The sequence below is a fragment of the Bufo bufo genome, chromosome 3 (genome assembly GCF_905171765.1).
Source record: "Bufo bufo chromosome 3, aBufBuf1.1, whole genome shotgun sequence".
Classification (NCBI taxonomy): Eukaryota; Metazoa; Chordata; class Amphibia; order Anura; family Bufonidae; genus Bufo; species Bufo bufo.
The window spans coordinates 546543994-546569145 of NC_053391.1; the positions used below are offsets into that span (position 1 = coordinate 546543994).

Genomic DNA, 25152 nt, shown 5'->3' on the forward strand with positions numbered 1-25152 from the left:
TGGGGGATCGTCTCTGATGAGCTACCCATGGTGGTGGTGGGGGATCGTCTCTGATGAGCTACCCATGGTGGTGGTGGGGGATCATCTCTGATTAGATACCCATGGTGGGGGGTTGTCTATGATGAGATACTCAAGTGAACCCATAGCACTATGAACACATTATCCAGCCCATCCAAGCAGAGAGCAGCAGTGGAGAACAGAACTACTTATTCACACAAACTGAGTTCAAATTTCCACAAACGGCATCAAATTAGTGGATCGGGAAGTCATGTTCTGTAATATAATAAATTTGGAAATAGAACAGGACCACCTCAAAAATGCAAAGTATGGTTGTACAAGATGAAAGAACCATAATCTGTTTAGGACATATATACAGGATACTTCTTTTTGATGTTTTGAGGAGGTTATTTTTTTGCAGTGCTCTTCCTGGTTGTTGTTTTTTTAAAACTGTTTTGCTTTTGCAGCAAAAGCCACAGCAAAAAAAAAACTAAGCGCCAAAAGTGAAAAAAAAAAAAAAAAAGGGTACTGTCAACTTTGAGGTTCATGTGCCATAATAATCAAACAAAACTATGGTGCCTAGTTTGTTAGTGGTATCAATATTCCACATTATCACCTTCTATAAAGATATTAAAATGTATATATTATATCAGGGCTCGACAAATCCCAGGTCGCCATGGCGACTAGGAATTTTGTCCTGGCGCCTGGGTATTTGCCCCTGCTTGAAAATAGGCCCAGCACACCAGCAGCCGGGCGCAGCCACTGGAGGTTTAGGACCGCGAGCAAAATGAAACTTTTTTTTTTTAATCACTTGCGCCCAGGCTCGGACTGCCACCCTGCTCGGACCCCTCAGCTTTCGGCTCCATCGTGGTTTGGCCACTCTCTCTCGCCGCCTATCGGTCGCAGCGTGCTGATGTCGCCGTGCGTCATCTCCAGGGCAGTTAAAAATGGTGAAGCCTTTACCGGAGCCCGGCCGATACTTATGTGATAACTGTCCGGCAGACATCAGAGCCCATGTCCCGGTGAGAGAGGCTCGGCGGGGGGGAAGAGGAGTTAGTGCAGGGGAGGCAGAGCGGGAGCACAGGTAGCGACGCTGCACTCGCTGACAAGTGGAGGAAAGACAATCAGCCCATCATCATTCCTCCTGCTGTATACAGCAGGGGACATGATCGGGCAGAGCAACATCCCAGGGCACCAAGTGCTGCCAGGTCCCTGCACGGCCGGCTCTGCGGTGGTAAATGATGCGCTCTGCACTTATCCAGAAGGCTCAAAGTTTGTAATGGCTGCCTGCTGCAGCCAAGTTGGCCTCGAGCACGGCCATGAACCCAGCGGGGAGCTGCATACCTGCTGCAGTCATTAGGCCGGAGCTCCTGCTAGCCACAACTGGTGGCCATTCCTGCACCGTGCTCCATCCCTGCAGTTACCATTCGGCCATTTCTTAGTTCTTTCCCTTTCTAGGAAAGCTGGGTGACAGCTTGTATACCACACAGAAAGCCGGGTGGCAGCTCCTAGGAGAGCTGTGTGGTATACAGGCTGTCTGTCACCCAGCTTTCCTGGTCTCCTGAAGAGAATATATCTTAGTATAGGAACATTTAGATACGTTATCATATGATTTACCCATTCAGGAGTCTTGGAAAGCCGGGTTGCAGCTCCTATGAGAACTAAGACTACTGAATGGCCAAATCATCTGAAGACTTCTCTATATGTTCCCGTACTGAGATATTTTCTCCTCAGGAAAGCTGGGTGACCGGCTGTATACCACACAGTTCTCCTAGGAGCTGCCATAAGACTCCTGAATGGCTAAATCATCTGATGACTTCTCTATATGTTCCCGTACTGAGAAATGTTCTCCTCAGGACTAGGAGACCAGGAAAGCTGGGTGACAATCCATGAGAGAGCTGGAAGGCCCCCGCAGTATTCCTAGGGTAATTCCAATGGAAAGATTTTCCACAGAGGATTACCTGTTGTGGATTTATATCAGACTCTACATGTAGCGGGTGGATTTGCTGTGGAATTCAGCCACGATCAGTTACATATGGTGAAATCATATATTACCACGGTGCGGATTTGAAATGTGCACAGTAGGTTCATTTCTGTGTGGATTTTATGAAGTGTGAGGATTTTTGGTAAAATCTTATCCATTTTGCTGGTATTTGCTGCAATACGCTGTGGATTTCATAGCTGCAGTTCTATGAGATGAATGAGCCCGGACCAAACATCCTGGGGAAGGGATCTCAGTTCTGTCAGCTGCAGCGCAGGGATTAGGCTACTTTCACACTAGCGTTCGGGGCTCCGCTTGTGAGTTCCGTTTGAAGGGGCTCACAAGCGGCCCCGAACGGATCCGTCCAGCCCTAATGCATTCTGAGTGGATGCGGATCCGCTCAGAATGTATCAGTCTGGCACCGTTTGTCCTCCGCTCCGCTCAGCAGGCGGACACCTGAACGCAGCTTGCAGCGTTCGGGTGTCCACCTGGCCGTGCGGAGGCAAACGGATCCGTCCAGACTTACAATGTAAGTCAATGGGGACGGATCCGCTTGAAGTTGACACAGTATGGCTCAATTTTCAAACGGATCCGTCTCCCATTGACTTTCAATGTAAAGTCAAAACGGATCCGTTTGCATTATCATTATTTTTTTTTTTCATGCTAATGCAAACGGATCCGTTCTGAACGGATCTAAACGTTTGCATTATAGGTGCGGATCCGTCTGGGCACATACCAGACGGATCCGACCTAAACGCAGGTGTGAAAGTAGCCTTATACACACAGTGACGTCACAGCGCAGGGATTATACACACAGTGACGTCACAGCGCAGGGATTATACACACAGTGACGTCACAGCGCAGGGATTATACACACAGTGACGTCACAGCGCAGGGATTATACACACAGTGACGTCACAGCGCAGGGATTATACACACAGTGACGTCACAGCGCAGGGATTATACACACAGTGACGTCACAGCGCAGGGATTATACACACAGTGACGTCACAGCGCAGGGATTATACACACAGTGACGTCACAGCGCATGGATTATACATACAGTGACGTCACAGTACACTGATAATAAACAATGCCCATGTTGTTTGGTTCTAGACAGTTCTTTATATGTTAATTTAAGAGGTGTTATTTTTGTTGCTGAAAATAAGGCTTTATAAGGTAAAAAAAAAAAAAAAAAACGCCTCCTAACTTTTTTAGCTGGCTCCTAGATTCCAAGGAAATTTGTCAAGCCCTGTGTTATATTGATCTATCTATAGCCGGAATGCTTATTTGTGGGAACTTTGAACACCACATTTAGGTTGGTTTTATAGGACACTATTGATCCATGATCCCTATCTTCCCATACAAGCTGCAGGCATGATTGTTGAAACGAGAAAGGTTCCTCGTACAAACACGACAAACTTGCAGGAGAGCACAGATCTGCAGTCTGTAAATGTTGCTTCTGAGAATCCCTCCAGGGGAACTGATGCATCGCAATTCAACATATGTCATATTTCTACAATTGTAGAGGAATTTATCTTATCAGGGCGTTAATGAATCCATTGTATAACAGGGCTGCATCGTTTGCTGGAGCTTAAAGCAGATATATAGCACACACAGTGTAAAACAAATCACCTCCGTGACAGCAGCAATACCAAAAACGATAATTATTATGAGACAGGCAGTCAATGGGAAAATCAATGCATTTTAATAGCACGCCAGGCAGCAGATGGATTTGCAAGGTGACCCGGCCTCCAGCATTTCTCCTGGACAGCCATGTCTTGATCTACCTTTTATCACCATCCAGAGGGTAGGAAGGTGTTCTGGTTGCCTCACTTTTCATGTACAATAAGCAGAACATCAATAATAATGTCACACAGCAATTTACATAAATGAACATCCATGAGCAGCGATTCTTCAAGGTCGCTCTGCTGTTAACCTTATCAGTGAAATTGCCAGGTTTACGTAACGCTCAAAATCCCTTAGAAACAGAAGACACACGAGATTATCCCACCCCGACTATCGATTTAAACAAAACCTGGTATACACATCCCTTGCTACCTGGAAAGAAATCTTGTGGGGGTCTCAGCTCTCTAGGATGTACCGTTCCTGAGAGATTCCCAAAAAATGACCTACATTAGCCAATACAAGCCTACAAGTCTTTCTCTTCATATCCCAACTGCCATACACAAGGTCACATGTCCCTTGTCAGCCAATAGAAGCTCGCAGGCCCTTAGTCTCCACATACACACAGTTTTACTCCAGGTTTTCATAACAACCCAGCCATTTTTCTTCACTGCTGTAGGTCAGCTTTAGGCTAGGGCTACACGACGACATGTGTCAAGCGACAGATAGGGCACTGCTACATGTGTACAATTTTATAATGATAGACTATGGTGTTACACTGCGACATGTGACATGCTGCGACTGCGACACGACAGTCGTGTCGCAGGCAAGCATGTCACATGTCGCACTGCGACACCATAGACTATCATTATAAAAATTGTTGAGACAAAATGTTGCGCGACACATGTCGTCGTGTAGCCCTGGCATTAAAGGGGCAGTGCGCTGAGGAGGTCACTTAAGGGTGCAGGGGCCACTATTAAAGGTCACTGTTAAGGTAGCAGGGTACTGTGGAGGTCACTTAAGGGTACGGGCCCCTGTGGAGGTCACTGTCAAGGGAGTGGCGTGCTGTGAAACTCGCTGTTAAAGGGGCGGGCTGCTGTGAAGGTAAAAGTTAAGGGGATGGGCTGCTGTGGAGGTCCCATTTTAAAGTGGCGGGGCACTGTGGAGTTCACTGTTAAAGGGGCGGGGTGCTGTAGAGGTCACTGTTATGGGGGATACTGTCGATATCCTTTAACGACACACACAAACATTAAATAAAATAGATGAAATATACCCGTGCGAAGCCGGGTCCTTCTGCTAGTTTTCAATAGAATATCGGAGTGAAGGGATCTGGGAACATGAGCATTGTGCAAATAGAAAAAGTAAGACAGCACCAACCTATAAACAATACTGCGGGTGCAAGCTCAAAAGGCCAAGCTTACCCAAAAATCCAGTCCAAAAAATAGAGCAGCACTCCAGGAAAATAGTGGTTTATTCATCCATTGGTGATGCAACGTTTCGGTTCCAACATGAAGCCTTTCTCAAGCTTGAGAAAGGCTTCATGTTGGAAACAAAACGTTGCGTCACCAATGGGTGAATAAACCACTATTTTCCACATTATCCTGGAGTGCTGCTCTATTTTTTTGACTAATATATATACCGTATATACTCGAGTATAAGCCGAGGCCCCTAATTTTACCCCAAAAAAATGGGAAAAATTATTGACTCGAGTATAAGACTAGGGTGGGAAATGCAGCAGCTACTGGTAAACAGTATAAAAACAGCATAAAAAAAAGACTTTGAAAAAGAATGCCAACTATGTTTGCATAGAGCAGCCTGTGTTGGGGCTCATACTATACACGCAGTGTTACTGCATGCGCTGCGTTACGGCCGGCGTGCAGGAGAAAAGAAGAGCGGTGATATCAACAGTCATTGGACCACCGACAGAAGCTGCAGAGGATGAGTGGGAGAGACTCCCATCAACTGGGCATTTTTTTTTATTTTTATTTTTTTTATATTTATCAGGTTGTTTATTTATTTATTTTTTGTTCCCCCCCCTCCCTACTTCATACTGGGCCAGGGAGGGGGGGCTGTCCAGGGGGAGGGGAGGCTGTGCAGGGGCCGGTAATTACTGCCGGTGTAAATCTCGCGGTCTGCTCCCAGTGTAAATCTCGCGGCCCGCGTGTCTCGCGAGATTTACATTGGGAGCTTAACAGAGGTGCCGCGCGGACGTGCTGGGAGCTGACCGGAGCAGCTGTAAAGGTAAGTAACAGCTTCTCCGGCCCCCAACATGTCATGGTCTGTATTATGGCAATGTAAGTTGCCATAATACAGACCTAGACTCGAGTATAAGACGAGGGGGCTTTTTGAGCGCAAAAATATGTGCCAAAAAACTCGTCTTATACTCGAGTATATACGGTATATATGGCCTGCACGATATATCGCCAAAGCAATCGTATCGTGATAATAGACGATTGCGATATGGCGATTTGGCAGACCCAAAAATGCTGCGATTATCTATACACAGAGGGAGGAGGGGCTGGGGTCCGGCATCTGTATTAGGAATGACAGCGGGGGACCGGTGCAGTCCCTGTATTCTAATGCACTGGCCCCGCTCACTGTTGTATAATATTATCTAACATGTAGGCATTGTTAAAATATAATAATCCTGTATAAATCAGCTGTATTACTTACAGCTAAGTTCCGTAGAAGAGAAGAGGGAGGAGGCAGGCAGCGAGGGCGGCGCGTCATTCACCAAGTCATGCACCGGCGCCGCCCACTTTATGAATGAAGCAGCCCGTCCTCACGACCCGCCTCCCGACCCATATTAATGGGTCTGTGTTTTCGCGCTGCGTGAAAAAACGCTGCATATTCTACATTCTGCTTTTTTCACGCAGCCCTGGCCCCAGAGAAGTGAATGGGGCTTCAGTGAAAAATGCATCGCAGTCTGGATGCAATGCATTTTTCACTAATGGTTGCTAGATGTTTTTGGTAAATCTTCAGGGTTTTTTTTTTCACGTGCGTGAAAAACACCTGAAACACTGAACGCCATTGCAGACAAAACTGACTGAACTTGCTTGCAAGATGGTACGAGTTTCACTGAACGCATCCTGACAATCCGTAGCATCTATTTGAAAGTGGCCTTATACAGTCAGGTCCATAAATATGGGGACATCGACACAATTGTAACATTTTTGGCTCTATACACCACCACAATGGATTTGAAATGAAACAAACAAGATGTGCTTTAACTGCAGACGGTCAGCTTTAATTTGAGGGTATTTACATCCAAATCAGGTGAACGGTGTAGGAATTACAACAGTTTGCATATGTGCCTCCCACTTGATAGGGGACCAAAAGTAATGGGACAATTGGCTTCTCAGCTGTTCCATGGCCAAGTGTGTGTTATTCCCTCATTATCCCAATTACAATTAGCAGATAAAAGGTCCAGAGTTCATTTCAAGTGTGCTATTTGCATTTGGAATCTGTTGCTGTCAACTCTCAAGATGAGATCCAAAGAGCTGTCACTATCAGTGAAGCAAGCCATCATTAGGCTGAAAAAACACAACAAACCCATCAGAGAGATAGCAAAAACATTAGGCGTGGCCAAAACAACTGTTTGGTACATTCCTAAAAAGAAGGAACGCACCGGTGAGCTCAGCAACACCAAAAGACCCGGAAGACCACGGAAAACAACTGTGGTGGATGATCGAAGAATTATTTCCCTGGTGAAGAAAACACCCTTCGCAACAGTTGGCCAGATCAAGAACACTCTCCAGGAGGTAGGTGTATGTGTGTCAAAGTCAACAATCAAGAGAAGACTTCACTAGAGTGAATACAGAGGGTTCACCACAAGTTGTAAACCATTGGTGAGCCTCAAAAACAGGAAGGCTAGATTAGAGTTTGTCAAATGACATCTAAAAAAAGCCTTCACAGTTCTGGAACAACATCCTATGGAAAGATGAGACCAAGATCAACTTGAAGCAGAGTGATGGGAAGAGAAGAGTATGGAGAAGGAAAGGAACTGCTCATGATCCTAAGCATACCACCTCATCAGTGAAGCATGGTGGTGGTAGTGGCATGGCGTGGGCATGTATGGCTGCCAATGGAACTGGTTCTCTTGTATTTATTGATGATGTGACTACTGACAAAAGCAGCAGGATGAATTCTGAAGTGTTCCGGGCAGTATTATCTGCTCATATTCAGCCAAATGCTTCAGAACTCATTGGACGGCGCTTCACAGTGCAGATGGACAATGACCCAAAGCATACTGCAAAAGCAACCAAAGGGTTTTTTAAGGGAAAGAAGTGGAATGTTATGCAATGGACAAGTCAATCACCTGACCTGAATCCGATTGAGCATGCATTTCACTTGCTGAAGACAAAACTGAGGGGAAAATGCCCCAAGAACAAGCAGGAACTGAAGACAGTTGCAGTAGAGGCCTGGCAGAGCATCACCAGGGATGAAACCCAGCGTCTGGTGATGTCTCTGCGTTCCAGACTTCAGGCTGTAATTGACTGCAAAGGATTTGCAACCAAGTATTAAAAAGTGAAAGTTTGATTTAGGATTATTATTCTGTCCCATTACTTTTGGTCCCTTAACAAGTGGGAGGCACATATGCAAACTGTTATAATTCCTACCCCGTTCACCTGATTTGGATGTAAATACCCTCAGATTAAAGCTGACAGTCTGCAGTTAAAGCACATCTTGTTTGTTTCATTTCAAATCCATTGTGGTGGTGTATAGAGGCAAAAATGTTAGAATTGTGTCGATGTCCTAATATTTATGGACCTGACTGTAGCTTTAGTTCTTACAGAGGTTTGCAGGTGGCAGGGCTTCATAAGAGAATGGGGAATCTGCAATAAACTGCAATAGTAACCGATTGCGATGTGAGGCAGAAGTGGAAATGGCTATGAAATTCACCCTCTCCACTGCAAAGGGTGAAATCTGTGGAAGAGTACTGCAGCATAAGATTACATACTGCAGATTACAAATCCGCATCACAGGATTAAAACGTCATCCACTTTGCTGGTACTGTACAACGCTGCGGAATTGCCACCTGAAAAATCGCAGGTATTCAGTCATGTGTGGATACAGCCTAAGAGAGGTTGTCTGATCACAAAGAGTCCCTTCCACATCTTGGCTGTCCTGGGCCCGGCTGCAAATACCCCCAGTAAATAGCCGACTTTACCCGGGTGGTCGGACTTTCCGTAAGATGCTCTAATAGGTACCCAAGGTCCTGATGCAACATGGGCATCTTCAGACAGTACTATATGCCATGGCCCTTGAGACAGCAGTCACATTTTTTATCAGTAATATGCTGAAAAGCCAACCTCTGGGCCATATAGTCTGGGGTCCTTAATAAAGAACATTACACATTAGTAACTATCTTTACATAAGTTGCTAAAACCACATTTTAAGCACATACATGCAGCTAGTAATAGGTGTTACTCAACCATTCACACAAACCATGTTTACTATTAGGTCTTCTTACCCGTTTGCCGATGCTACAGTCTTAAAAGGACCACTGGGTCATGTGACCAGTCCCATCCATCCTCTGTTCACTTACACTTGGAGGCTGATGGACAGGACTGGTCACATGACCCTCCATCAGTGGCCATTTTAAGACTGTAGCATCGGCAAACAGGTAAGAGGACCTAAACATAAAATAGGCATGTTAATCCTGGCATTGTTAAACCACTAATGGTTTCATAAGCTTAGTACTAGCTGTGGGTATGTGCAACTGGTAATGCACAGTGGCCTTAAAATGGGTACTTTTTATCTTCCCAGAGTACCCCAGTTTTGATTTATCAAAACTGGTGTAAATGGAAACTGCCTGAGTTGCCCATAGCAACCAATCAGATTTGTCCTTTTTTTTTTTTTTCAGTGCTCCTTTGGAAAATGAAAGGAGGAATCCGATTGGTTGCTATGGGCATCTAAGCCAGTTCTACTTTACACCAGTTTGATAAATCTCCCCCTTGATATTTTTGCCCCTTTGTCAGCACCTTCCTTCCCCTGTTCTCAGCATCACTGCGCCCTGGCAGGATGTTTACATGGCTTACTTCCTGTTTGCATCATCTTCTGCTTAGTTTAACAACCAAACCCAGCATGCTTTGCTCTGTACGGACCCCTCCACATGCTGCAGAATTTTCAGAGAAATCCCTTCCCTTCCTGTGTATGGGGCTGTTGTGGCAGGAAGCACATGAATTTCTGAAAGCCCCATTCAGAGGAATGGAACTGATTTTCAGTCGCAGAAAATTCTGCAACAAAATCTGCCATCTGTGAAAGCACCCTCATGTTTCACAGGGCATGCTCTGCCTGCCACCCTGTTCTCTCTGCCGCAGTCATCCCCCTCTCCATGTTAGGTAAGTATTCCGCCCGTAGAACTAGATTGCTAAATGGGAAGCCGGTGAAGCCTCAGGCGAAACAGCATTGGGAACATCAAACGGACAGATTGTTACATATTGATATGATGTCCGATATGTCCGGGGGAATGAGACAGGTATTAGAATCTGCTGGGAACTCTAGAATAAATTATTGACCTGGCCTCCTGAGGGGGTTAGGGGATCTTGGTATTATATCTGGGAGAGACCTCATGCACACGACCATTGTACGTTTTGTGGTCCGCAAAACACGGACGGCGTTAGTGTGCGTTCCGCAATTTGCAGGACGGCACGGACAGCCTTTAATATAACTGCCTATTCTTGTCCGCAAAGCGCGGACAAGAATAGGACAGGTTAGATTTTTTTTTGCGGGGCTACAGAACGGAGCAACGGATACGGACAGCACACAGAGTGTTATCCGCATTTTTTGCAGCCCCATTGAAGTGAATGGGTCCACATCCGAGCCGCCAAAACTGCGGCTCGGATGCGGACCAAAACGGCCGTGTGCATGAGGCCAGATAATGATTATGTTGTGAGCAGGGAAGTAAAGCACTGACATGAAAAACATATATGGGGCAAAAATATGTTATCACCTATCCACAGGACAGGCGATAACTATTAGGCCCCTTTCACACGGGCGAGTATTCCGTGCGGATGCGATGCGCGAGTTGAACGCATTGCACCCGCACTGAATCATGACCCATTCATTTCTATGGGGCTGTGCACACAAGCGGTGATTTTCACGCATCACTTGTGAGTTGCGTGAAAATCGCAGCATGTTCTATATTCTGCGTTTTTCACGCAACGCAGGCCCCATAGAAGTGAATGGGGTTGCATGAAAATCGCAAGCATCTGCAAGCAAGTGCGGATGCGGTGCGATTTTCACGCACGGTTGCTAGGTGACGATCGGGATGGGGACCCCATCATTATTATTTCCCCTTATAACGTGGTTATAAGGGAAAATAATAGCATTCTGAATACATTATGCTAAGTAAAATAGCGCTGGAGGGGTTAAAAAAAAATATTTTAAAAAAATTAAACTCACCTTAAGGCTGCATTTACATGTCCGCAAATGGGTCCGCATCCGTTCCGCAATTTTGCGGAACGGGTGCGGACCCATTCATTTTCTATGGGGACAGATTGGATGCGGACAGCACACAGTGTGCTGTCAGCATCCGCATTTGCGGAGCGTGGCCCCGATCTTCAGGTCCGCAGCTCCGCAAAAGATAGAACATGTCCTATTCTTATCCGCAGCTTGCGGACAAGAATAGACATTTCTATAGGGGTGCCGGGCGGGTGTGTTGCGGGTCCGCAACACACCACGGACGTGTGAATGGAGCCTTATCCACTTGTTCGCGCAGCCGGCATCTCTTCTGTCTTCAACTGTGAGCAATAGGACCTTTGATGACGTCACTACGCTCATCACATGATCCATCACCATGGTGATGGATCATGTAATGGACCATGTGATGGACGCAGTGACATCAAAGGTCATATTGCTCACAGTTAAAGACAGAATAGATGCCATCGGCGCGAACAAGTGGATTACTTGTTACTATGCATTCTGTATTAAGAATGCTACTATTTTCCCTTATAACCATGTTATAAAAGGAAATAATACAATCTACAGAACACCGATCCCAATGCGCGATTTTTCTCACGCGAGTGCAAAACGCATTACAATGTTTTGCACTCGCGCGGAAAAAACGTGCATGTTCCCGCAACGCACCCGCACCTTTTCCCGCAACGCCCGTGTGAAACCAGCCTTAGATCCTGGGGGTCCTACTCACTGTACTCGGCCATCTCCGGAACGCCCATAGAAATGAATGGTGTGCTCGCACACATGCCTGGCCAGCCACTCGTTTTGGGGGCTGCACGTGGGTAAGAGGGCCGCGTTGTCATGATTGGCGGGGGTTCCAGCAGTAGGACCCTCCTCTATCCTGTGGCTAGGGGATATATTTACATAACCGGAATACCCCTTTAATCATTCTGAACAGATTGAACCAATGAATTCTAAGCAAAAGAAGGGCACATCTTCAAAAGTCATTAAGACCACCTCTTTAGGGCTCATGTACACTAACTTATTTTCTTCCCGTATGGGTACCATTTTTTTAGACTGTATGCGGAACCATTCATTTCAATGGGTCTGCAAAAAAAAAAAAAAAACACATAAGTTACTCCGTGTGCATTCCCATTCCGTTTCCGTATCCATGTCCGTCCCACAAAAAAAATAAAAATAGAACATGTCCTATTAGGGGCTAGCTGTTCCGTTCCGCAAAACACAGAACGAACATGGACGTCAATCGTATTTTTTTTGCGGAGCCATGTTTCGTGGATCACAAAATACATACGGTCTTGGGCATGAGTCCTTATCCAGACAAGATATCCCGTTAGATTTTCAGTTCAACCATATATTATACAAACTTCTTTGAGAAGACCACCCCTCTAGAAGACCAGTATTCATTTCAATATCGCCTAAAAGATTCACAGTATTTCCATGAACATTACAGAAACCCCCGACTGTTCTCTCTGCACAGAAGCAATAGGCAAGGTCTTGAATGACTTTGTCTATATACATTGACAAGAATGATGCACAAAATGATCTAAGTGCAACATACAGTGCATTTCTAAAGACAGATTTTATGAGGCTTATGCATGACCTCATTAAAATATCTGCGGCATTATATCAAGATTCACATCTGCTGCAGGGAATTGAAGCGTTTTTCTATATATTCTATCTGGCTGCACATGAACATCAAATCAGAATTTATAAAGGTTTCAGGGTTTGGCGCATTAAGGTTTAACACATAGAACATCTTACGGAGAATTAACCTTACGCTTCCCCAATCTACAATCAGCATCTACTATATATATATATATATATATATATATATATATATATATATATATATATAGTGTGTGCAGGGAAAAGGGGGCGATGGGAGTAGTCTGCTGGAAATGTATGCTTAAAAATAAAAGCCAGTATTACCACTTGTGTCCGCTATTGTAAGGCCATGTGCCGCCGAAACAAAACACTGAACTTTTGCACATGTTGTGCCAAATATAATAGGTGTTTTATTTTTGTTTGTTTTTTACACTTTTGCTGTTAAATTTTTTTTATTTCTTGGCGGTGTACCACTTCTTGCCGCAAAAGTAAGGAAGGAAAAAAATTGTAACTAGCATGATTTTACTATACAGCTTACGCTAGTGTAATAAATTTGGTGCAATTTCTGCCTTTCTGGTCTAGATTTAGGACGATTGTCAGTGGAGAATAAAATTATATATATATATATATATATATATATATATATATATATATATATATATCATGGTTTACCTCTACCGATCCCCGGCCGCTGCTATTCCCGACAGTCTCTGCACTTCCTATCCCAGCTCGACGTGCCAGGAACATTAAGAAAAAGGCTTCTCAGCTAATCGGCGGCATTAGCGGTTCCCGCCAGGGGTTGGCTAAACAGGCATTTCCTACCACATCTAGTGTGTTGGACCAGAGCAGGAGTACAACACTCACTGATACACATCTGCTCAATAGATTGGATGCTTAGGGGCAATAAGGCCCCTTTTCTCCTGAGGCAGCTTAGATACGTGAAGGCCTACATATTAATACAGACAACAAATATACTTAAAGGGGTTCTCTGGGAATTAAGAAAATAACATTACTGAAAATACTTAATTACTTCATAATAAATATATTCCCAAACATGTATCATTAGTTATAACAGCTCGTTTTGTCTAGGGAGCTATCAGCGGAAATAAACTAGCCACCGTCCTATCAGTACACACAAAACCAGTCCACATAGGAGGACACGACTTCACAACACTGAGCTAAAGAGCTGCCTCAGCCTTCTGTCTTCTCTACTTGTCAGGGATCCAGAATACAGCTGATAAGATTTTCAGCTGAATCCCTGTAAGAATGGAGTTCATGAGGAGACATGAAATTGGAGGTGGTGAGGATGTGGCTAATGAGCAGCAGCACTTGTATGCAGTCTCCATTAGGGTGTCACGATACCAAAATTTTTATTCGATTTTGACATCATGAAAAAGTATTGCAATACTCGATACCATGTGAAAAAAAAAAAAAAAGCCAAGTGCTTTCCGCATTTTATGGAACGTCCAGCCCATAATAGAACAGTCCTATCCTAATTTTTAGGGCAACAAGGTGACAATTTTTTTTTGAATTGCTTGGTTTTAAATTTTTTCTGTTAGTGTTCACCGCATACAAGATATTTGTTAATATTTTAATAGTTTGGACTTTTTCAGACATGGTGATACCCAACATCTTTATTTTTTTATTGTTTATATATATTTTATATGTAAAATTGGGAAAGGGGGTGATTTTAACTTTTAATATATTGGGGTTTTGTTTTAATTTTTATTTTAATTAATAACTATTTCCCCCCCCTCAGGGGCTAGAACCCTTGTCCTATTCACCCTGATAGAGCTTTATTAGGGTAAATAAGAGTTTACACTGTCCCTGCTTCCCTGTGCATAGTGCACACAGCAGCAGTGAGCTTACCATGGCAGCCAGGGCTTCAGTAGCGTCCTGGCTGCCATGGCTCTGATCGGAAGCTGCCAAAGTGATACATGATAGAGTTAATGTGAGGCACAGGTCCAACCGTTCCTAGTAGGGTTGTTTCAAATATACCAAAATTTTTATTCAGTTTCGATACCATAAAAAAGTATTGTGATACTCAATACCACATAAATTTTGTTTTTAAAAAACACGTCCCAAAAAGCCACGTGCATTCCGCATTTTATGGAACGTCCGGCCCATAGATGAACAGTCCTATCCTATCTTTTGGGGGGACAAGGCGGCTAAAAAAATGGCGAATCACAAGGTTTTTCTTTTTTCTTTTAGGCTGGGTTCAGACCTGAGCGTCTTTAATATGCGCGTTTGACGCGCGTTTTTGACGAGCGTTTTTTGCAATAGTAAACGCGCGTTTGACGCGCGTTTGTGTGATTGACTGCAATGTCCTATGAACACAAACGCGCGTCAAAACGCCCCAAAGAAGCTCAAGTACTTGTTTGAGCGTAGGGCGTTTTACAGCGCGTTTTTCAGCGCTGTAAAACGCTCAAGTGAGAACCAGGGCCATAGGGAAGCATTGGTTTTCATGTGTTGAGCGTTTTACAGCGCGTTTGAACGCGCTGTAAAACGCTCAAGTGTGAACCCAGCCTTACGGCATTCACCGCATAGGAGATTTTTAAAATATTTTAATAGTTTGGACTTTTTGGATGTGGCGATATGTAATATGTTTATTTATTATTTATATATTTTATATGTAAAATTGGGAAAGGGTGTGATTTATACTTAATATTTAGTTGCTGTTTTTTTTACTTTTTATTTTAATCCCTTGTCCTATTCACCCTGATAGAGCTCTATTAGGCCCCTTTCACACGGGCGTTGCGAGAAAATGTACGGGTGCGTTGTGGGAACACGCGCAATTTTACCGCTCGAGTGCAAAACATTGTAATGCGTTTTGCACTCGCGTGAGAAAAATCGCGCGTGTTTGGTACTCAAACCCGAACTGCTTGGGATCGGTGTTCTGTAGATTGTATTATTTTCCCTTATAACATGGTTATAAGGGAAAATAATAGCATTCTGAATACAGAATGCATAGTAAAATAGCGCTGGAGGGGTTAAAAAAAATATATATATAATAATTTAACTCACCTTAGTCCACTTGATCGCGCTGCCCGGCTTCTCGTCTGTCCCCTTTCTTGAACAGGACCTGTGGTGAGCATTCATTACAGGAACAGGACCTGTGGTGACGTCACTCCAGTCATCACATGATCCATCACCATGGTAAAAGATCATGTGATGACCGGAGTGACGTCACCACAGGTCCTGTTCCTGTAATGAATGCTCACCACAGGTCCTGTTCAACAAAGGAGACAGACGAGAGGCCGGGCAGCGCGATCAAGTGGACTAAGGTAAGTTAAATTATTATTTTTATTTTAACCCCTCCAGCGCTATTTTACTATGCCTTCTGTATTCAGAATGCTATTATTTTCCCTTATAACCATGTTATAAGGGAAAATAATAATGATCGTGTCTCCATCCCGATTGTCTCCTAGCAACCGTGCGTGAAAATCGCACCGCATCCGCAGCTTGCGATTTTCACGCAACCCCATTCATTTCTATGGGGCCTGCGTTACATGAAAAACGCACAAAGAGGAGCATGCTGCGATTTTCACGCAACGCACAAGTGATGCGTGAAAATCACCGCTCATGTGAACAGCCCCATAGAAATGAATGGGTCAGGATTCAGTGCGGGTGCAATGCGTTCAACTCACGCATCGCATCCGCGCGGAATACTCGCCCGTGTGAAAGGGGCCTTAGGGTGAATAGAATCTTACACTCTTCTTGCTGCCCTGTGCATAGTGCACACTGCAGCAGGGAGCCAACTATGGCAGCGTCCTGGCCGCCATGGTAACCAATCGGAGCCCCGCGATTACACTGCTGGGGCTCCAATCAGAAGCTGCCACTGCCGCCAATGAGAGGAGGTGAGGGGACTCTCTGGCCACTGCCACCAATAATTTTAATAGAGGGGAGGGCGCACTGCGCCACCAATGATTTTAATACTGGGGAGGGGGAAGGGGGAGGGCGCACTACGACACCAATGATTTTAAGGCCAGGTCTACACGACGACAATCAGTCGCACGACAGATAGGGCACAACTACACTTCAACATTTGTCGCGCAACATTTTCTTGCACCAATGTCGCAATGCAACATGCTGCGCCGAGACAGTCGCAGAAAAATCCATCTCGAATGGATTTTCTGCGACTGTCGCGTCGCAGTCGCAGCATGTTGCAGTGCGACACCATAGACCGCGCGGCATTGGTGCAACAAAATGTCGCACAACAAATGTTGTCGTGTACACCTAGCCCAATACTGGGGTGGGGGGTGCGCCACCAATGATAGTTAAAGGGAACCTGGTGTCCTAACTAAGGGCAACATAAATAAGTGACTGATTCGCTTAGCAAAATGCTGGGTCACGTTCTTTAATTGACCCAGTCAATCTGCCAACATCTTCTATTGAAAAGCTCCAGCTGATAATGATGAGTCATGAATATTCATGAGCTTCTGACTCTCCCCGCCCACCTGCTGCTGAATGACAGTTTGTTTCCATATGAATCAGCAGCAGGTGGGCATGGGAGTGGCTATAGCTGTTAATTAAATAAACGCTGGACTCAATGACATCACGCCAGACTCAAATCAGCTCATTAGCATGCGGCATCTTTGTGTGTATATTATGAGATAACCATCTGTCACACCAGTAAGTGAATACATCTAAGGTACTAAGGTTAGATTATAATCAATGATCCACATGGTTCCCTTTAATGTTTAATACAAATATAGCCGGTGGCAGAAACACATTGCTGGCACCCGACCTTTGACAGGGAGCTGCGATCGGCGGCAGTTAACCCCTCAGGTGTGGCACCTGAGGGGTTAATTGCCGCGGATCACAGCGCCCTGTCAGAGGTCGGGTGCCAGCAATGTGTTTCTGCTGCCTGTATTTGTAATGTATTAAACTTTAGTTGTCATTGGTGGCGCAGTGCCCTCCTCTTCGTTTCCATTGGAGGCAGCGGCACAGGGGGAGGGAGAGACTGCTTCCTTCTCCCCATGCTGCTGAGGGAACATGGCCGCACTGAGAGCAGAGCGATCCATGTTCTCTGATACTAGCCTGTGCTACTGCACAGCGTAGTATCAATAAAAGGCAAATCCCGGTATCGTATCGATACCGGGACAAAAGTATCTATTGGGTATCGAAAATTCGATACCCGAAACAACCCTAGTTCCTAGTGAAAACCCCCATGTGCCTCATAATAACCCTATCAAGTATCCATATTCTTGCATAATAGGCAACATGGGGTTAATGCATGAGCTACATGAACAGTCACTTGCTATTGGCACAGTCAATTCATGTGCCTCATATTAAGGGTCCATTCACACGTCCACAAATGGGTCCGCATCGGTTCCGCAATATCAGGAACGGGTGCGAACCCATTCATTCTCAATGGGGCCGGAATGGATGCAGAGAGCACACGGATCCGCAATACACTACGGACGTGTGAATAAACCCTAATAAGTGGCCTGTATTCTGTAACTGACATTAACCCCATGTTGCCTATAATGTGAGATGGAACTTTGGGGGGTCACTTACTATTAACGTGAGGCACATGGGGTCCAGTCCAAAAGCATGTGCCCAGCCTGACATTAAAAATAAGTGACCCCCCAATCATGTTTAAAACATGGCAGTGGCAAGATTGGGGTTAAAGAGTCACATTAACCCCAATCTTACTGGCTGCCTGATACATGTTTATTTATTTTTTTGGCCTACCTTTATTTTGAGGCAGGCTAATCACTCTGGGGAGCACAGGACAGGACACTCAGGAGGAGGAGAAGGCTGCTGCTGTTCGCCTAGCTCACTTGCATAGATGGCGCAGCAGTTTATTCCCTCCTGCTTTAATTAGCCACACATTCATTGGTGCGGGCAGCTTCAGAGCCCGCTCTTTTCACTGGTTTCAGAGACGGCCATGTCATAGGAGGGAGGGACTCCCTCCCTCCCTCCCTCCTTCTCCACTGTCTGGCCAGAGAGAACATAGCGCGCACCGAGCGCGGCACACGCCATGTTCTCTTATAGGAGGAGATACTAGACTGCGCTGCAAATCCTGGTACCGAATTGCTACTGACACAAAAGTATAAATTGGGTATCGAAATTTAGATACCCGATGCAACCCTAGTCTCCATTACCACAGCCCCACATTCGCACAGTCTTTACTGTCTATCCTCTCTGTACTTCATGTCTCCTCATGAACTCCATTCCTACAGGGATTCAGCTGAAGATCTTATCAGCTGTTTTCAGGATCCCTGACAAATAGAGCAAAGAGGAGTATGAGGCAGCTCGTTAGCTCAGTGTTCTGAAGTAACTTATCCTCCTGTGTGATTAGGACAGGTTTTGTGTGTACTAATAAAACAGCAGACATTTTATTTCTCCTAGTGATTGCTCCCCAGATAAAACAAGCCATTATACCTAATGAACACCCCCAGCCAATCAGCTCCCTTCTCTCGGCTTTCCCTAGGCCAGCAACGCACTTTCACGTGACCTCGGAGCAGCTCAGCCCCATAGAAGTGAATGGGGTTGAGCTGTGATACTAATACGGCACTGTGCTTGGAGAAGGCCACAGCGCTCACAGGAGTGCCAGTGCCTTCTCAAAACTGCTGATCAGTGGAGATCCTGGGTGTAGGACCCCCATGATCAGCTATGGATGACCTATCCTGAGTAAAACCACGTTTAAGTATTATCATTTTCTTAATTTTCAGAGAATCCCTTTAAATTGGAGAATGAAATAGCAAGCTATCACCTCACCGTAGTTGTCAGGCAACACGTTACATGATGATAAAGGAGCAAAGCTTGACATTTTCATGGTTGAACAGCCCAGCCAATTGTAATTGCCAAGCATGTATTCTGACAATTTCCCTTCAAAATACAGTTTACCTTACAGAATAACCTCCCCTGCCACTTCTGCTTAACTTTCTTCACAGCCATAAACCCAGACACTGCCCCTCCAACCTCATTACTCTCTAATGTGGCCGGAGAGTAAGAAATAAATGCCTGTTAAACTACATTAGCTTTCCATTCAGTCACAGAATATCTGGTTGTGATGATGCTGTACCAAAACTTGTGTTCCATATAGTATATATGTAATAGGGAGCCCATAGGTGCGGACTACCAGTGACCACTGAGCATCCCGTGCTTACAAATAGAAACCACGGCAACTAGCGGTCAGCCACGTCTACAGGCGCCTTTAAGGCGTCAACAATCCCACTTTTTCACTGCAGCGCTCAGTTGGAGAAATCTGATTCTGAGAAAATGCAACATTACATGTTGGCCATCAAAAAGAATGGCCACCTATATAATGAATGGGCCCTTCCAGAGAGGAGCAATATGGACACTCCTTAACTATTGATGGACGATCCACAAGATAGGCCTTCAATATCTGATGGGGGGGGGGGGGGGGGGGGGGAGTTGTACAAAGTCTTTACTGCAGAATAAATCTGCATGGATTTAAGGACATTTAAAGAGTCACTTTACTTTCACACAATTTCATTTAATAGAGAACGGTGTAACTAGCAAATTTGCAAAACACTTCAATTAAAAAATCTGCCTGCATCCACCTGAAAACAAGCTGTAAAGTCATGGCCACTAGGGGTCTCACTTCCACAGTTGCAGTCCACAGCCTGTTGTCAGGCAAGATCCGTCCCTAGTAACAGAGACTCAGAAGACATCTTAGAGGAAGTGGGAGCATGTCAGAGCTACCTGAGATACTGAGTCTGATAAAAGAACTGCTCCTACACAGCTTCTGAAGATTATAGGAGCCTCCTGTGTGTCTTTAAGTGTGATTTATCCCTCCTTATCTGTTCTGTTAGCTCCAGAGCTGAAAAAAAGCATAGTGGGAAATAAGAGAAAATACATCACAGCAGTACGGTGCTGGCAGATTCCACAGAAGGTAGACACCCCTAGATTCTGAGAGAAATGCATCTAGCTGTGCAGCTGAAACAGGAAATATGGCTAAGGGCTCATGCACACGAACTTATTTTCTTTCCGCTTCTGTTCCGGTTTTTTTGAGGATCGTATGCGGAACTATTCACTTCAATGGGTCCGCAAAAACAATGGAAGGTACTCCATGTGCATTCCGTTTCCGTATTTTCGTTCCGCAAAAAAGTAGTGCATGTCCTATTGTCCGCAAATCACGGTCCGAGGCCCCATTCAAATCAATAGGTCCGCAAAAAATATGGAACGCACACGGAACACATCCGTATGTCATACGTATTTTGCGGATCCATACTGTAGAAATGCTATGCCCAGCCCATATTGCTCATGTGTTTGGTGATTATTAAGTTACTGTTTCCGATTCGCAAAAAAAGAAACGCATACGGATATGTTTTGTGGAATAACGAAATGGAAGAGGATTTAAATCGGAGAAACAAAAAGCTCATATGCGGAACAACGGATCGGTGACAAACAGACCGCAAAACAACAACGGTCGTGTGCATGAGCCCTAAAAAAAAACAAAAAAAACAAACATTAGGGCTCTTTCACACGAGCAGATGCCGTGCGGGTGATCTGCTGCGTGAAAGAGAGCAAAGCCCTGTTCCGGACAGCATGATTGATAATGCACTGTGCCTCTCTGTGACCTTTTTGCTACAAAATCACAGTGACAACTTTATCTCACTAACTGCTCCTTCACAGTTATGATTGTACAAAGCAGCACAGCCATTAAGAAACCTTTGTTTTTTTCCATTTTAAACTCAGGTACACTTTAAGGCTACATGCACACGACTGTGTGCCCGCCGTGGCAGTATTGCGGCCCGCATACAGCAGGTGCGCAATACACGGGCACTGGCCGTGCGCATGCCGGAGATGCGGAACGGAGGCACGGATCGGAACCCTTCCGTGGTGTGCTTCCGTGGGGCTTGTGGCAGTGCCTCCGCACCGCAAAAAAGTAGCGCATGCACTACTTTTTTTTGCGGTGTGGACCGTCGAATGCGGATCGCGGACCTCATTCAAGTGAATGGGTCTGCGATCCGCATGCGGCTGGCCCACGGTCTGTGCCCGTGCATTGTGGACGGCAATTTGCGGTCCACAGCACAGGCACGGAGCTCTTACGTTCGTGTGCATGTAGCCTAAGGCTTTCTTATAATGATAGATTACAGGATGATACCCAAAGGACCCCATTATAAATTAATTCATCACAACTTAAAGAGCATCTGCCACCAGGATTTACCCTATTAAACCAGACTCATTGCCTGCCTGTTGACCATGGTTACTAAAAGTAGCCCATTCTCCATCTGCAATCAGTATTACTGAAGCAGAGAAATTCTGCGTGATGCACGCGGCCGGTATCCGTATGAGATTCATGGTTTGCGGATCTCATGACAGCAACAGCTGTGTGCATGAGGCCTAACATCCAGTATAAGCCCACGTGGCGAAACCACAAAAAGTGCCTTCAGCACCACAGCACACTACCTGGTGTCACACAGTTTTTTTTTAATTTATTTTTTACATTATTTAGGCTTTTTGCATTTTCGGTGCATTTTTTTAAAATAGTGGTTTCAGGCCAGTGGTGGCGAACCTATGGCAGGGGTGCCAGAGGCAGCACATAGAGCCCTCTCTGTGGATACCACCACCCTGGAAAAAGTCTATGGTGTACCAATATGCCTTGGACTTTTGCTGTCATACGTCAGGGCAGGGTGCACCATGAACAGCACAGGCAGCGCACTGAATGTAGGCAGGCTATTATAGCTAAATGATAAAGTACATGGAAGATATACTATATTAGTATTCAGGTTAGGATTACCATGTTGGCACTTTGCATTAAATAAGTGGGTGTTGGGTTGCAGTTTGGGCACTCGGTCTCTAAAAGCTTCGCCATCACTGTTCTAGGCAAACGCCAAATCCAGATGTTGCATGGAACTACCAAATGCAAATCACAAAGGCATTATTTGTGACGCCATTTTTTCATACTTGAGCCGCATTTTTGGGTCAAAGGCTTTTATTGCAGCATGCTCTGGGTCAAGGGCATTTTTCCCCCTTAGAAATCCATTGATCTTTTCGTCCCGTTTGGAAAAACACAAAGGAGCACATTTATTAAGACCGGAGTTTTGAACACCGGTCTTAATAAAGGGCTATAGCTGGCGGTGGACCCGCTGAAGTTCGGTCTCATGCACACAAACGGTGGTTTGGTTCGGCATCAGAGTCTCATTTTTTTTGTGGCTCGGATGCGGACCCATTCACTTCAATGGGGATGCAAAAGATGTGGACAGCACTTCATGTTTTGTCCTTTCCATGGGGCCACAAAAACAATAGAATGTGTCCTATTCTTGTCCGTTTTGCGGACAAGAATATGAATTTCTATGATGGGCGGCCCAGTCCGTTAATTGCGGAATGCACACAAGCAGCACTCGTGTGCATGAGCTCTTATGAAGAGGCACAGGCGTCTCCATAACTTCGGCAGATCCTCCATTAGTTCTAAATGTAAAACAGCTTAGAAAATGGTAAATGAGATTGTGGGGTGCCAATTTGTGCGAAGGCTGCCTGGGGTCTGATGTAGGCCCCAGACCAGACTTCAGTAATTTCCAGCAGGCTGAGCCTCTCTGGCGCAGTCTGCTGGTCAATGTTAGAATAGCATTGCCATTAAAATTCAATGCACTATAGGGATACTGCATTGCATTTTAAAAGCAAATCAAAAAGCTGTCTGGTATAGTATTGAAAAAAAAATAAAAAAATCTGTCATATGTTTGATATTGCCGCGTCCGTAACGACCCGGACTACATAAATATGATGTAAATTATCCCCTACAGTGAATGCCGTAAAAAAAAAAGAAAAAGAAAAAGAAAAAAAAAAAACACAGGATTGCTATTTTATTCTTAGTTGCCACCGAAAAAACTTAATAACAAGCGATCAAGAAGCACCATTTACTACAAAAATGATACCAATGAAAAATAAAAGTCGTCCCGCAAAAAACAAGCCCTCACACAACTCCATACAAAGAAAAATAAAAAAAAGTTATGGGTCTTGAGAAGCGGCAATGCAAAAACATTTTTTCTTAAAAAAAAAAAAAAAAAAAGGGGGGGTTTATTACAAAAAAGTATTAAAAACGTAAAACAAAAAACTATATGTATTTAGCATCACTGTAATTGTACTGACCCAGAGAATAAAAGATATTGTTATTTATGCCGAAAAATGAACGTTGTAAAATTAACGTAAAAACGCAGTGGCAGTATTTCTTTTTCCCATCTCCCTCCCAGAAAGAGTTAATAAACGTTAATCAGAAAGTTATGTGTACCCCAAAATGGCAATAAAAACTACAACTTGTCCCGCAAAAAACAAGCCCTCATATAGCTATATGGACGTAAAAATAAAAAACGTATAGCTCTTGGAACGCGTCGATGGGGAAAAAAAAAAAAAAAAAAAAAAAAAAAAAGGAAGAAAAACGCTTGGTCAGTAAGGACCGAAACAGGCCGGTCACTAAGGGGTTAATAAATGACCCCCAAAGTGGCAATGTGTGTTGTGTTTTTTTTTTTTTTTTTAAACCAACACATTTTATTTCCTTCTGCTCTACAGAGGAAGTAACATTACAGTGCGGTACATGTTTTTCTAAATAAAAATGCAGGGCAGGCAAACAAAAAAATTAAAAAAAATCAGGCATTAACACATACTTGTCAAAAAAATAAAAAATAACTTTCATTTAATAAAACTGTCTAACATTAAATTGTCTTAGTTGCCCATAGCAACCAATCCGAGGTCACTTTACTTTTCTTTTTTCGGAACACTAAGAAATGAAAGGTGAGCTCTGATTGGTTGCTAGCCAGTTTTCCTGTTAGACATGTCAGATAAATGAGGCCCTTTGTGTGGCACCACAAAGCCTCTGTACAGCCGGTGCTGCCCTCTGCAGGAGTTACCATGTAATATACATAGACATGGTGACTTACCGCCTGAGGTAACCAACTGGCAGACCTACACCTCTAGGACATAAACAAGGCGCATCATTTGACTGAATTGTCTCCTCACATTTCTGCAGAACTGATCTGTAACCCAGTACCTATCGCCAACAGCAACAAATGCTTGCCCCGGTAAGTGGCTCCACACAGGAGCACATATCGGAAACTGAACTTTCCACTCCAGCCCCTGCACTACAGGTGAGCCGCCATCTACCGTAATGCTGACGAAGCGGGATACTTACTCCTACAACCTACCTGCACTTCCTGCCACCACTTCGCAGCTACTACTGAACACCCGGAAACCGCCAGCTGATAATGGTAACACTACCAGCCTTACAGTCCTACCGCACGTGTGAGCACTAGAGGACGAATTTTCTGTTCTGCTAGGCTGTGTGCTTCCTCCTGAGTCGCCATCTTTGTGTCGCTTTTCAGACAGAAAGGAAATGAGGTCTCCATAAAAATGTCCGGAGAAAGTGAGCACTGTACTGAACGGTCACTTATTAGACGTGTAGGAAGAAGCAGCTCCCGCCGGCGACGTGTTGGTACATTCAAAATACAGTGCACATGGTTCACATACCTCCCAAGTGTCCCTCTTTTGGAGGGACAGTCCCTATTTTTTTTTACCCAAGTCCCTCTTTGCTCCTTAAATGTCCCTCTTTT

The 25152-nt window shown here is 44.7% G+C and overlaps 1 protein-coding gene across 2 annotated transcripts in view; it reads right to left on the bottom strand.

Moving 5' to 3' along the window:
• The window catches only part of ENOX1 (ecto-NOX disulfide-thiol exchanger 1), a 475770-nt gene extending 450928 nt beyond the window's left edge, over positions 1-24842 (bottom strand). For both annotated transcript variants that reach the window (XM_040425425.1, XM_040425426.1), the window contains exon 1: positions 24748-24842. The gene's annotated coding sequence lies outside the window, so the exon portion shown is untranslated. The remainder of the gene's footprint in view (positions 1-24747) is intronic.
• Between the last annotated feature and the right edge of the window lie 310 nt (positions 24843-25152).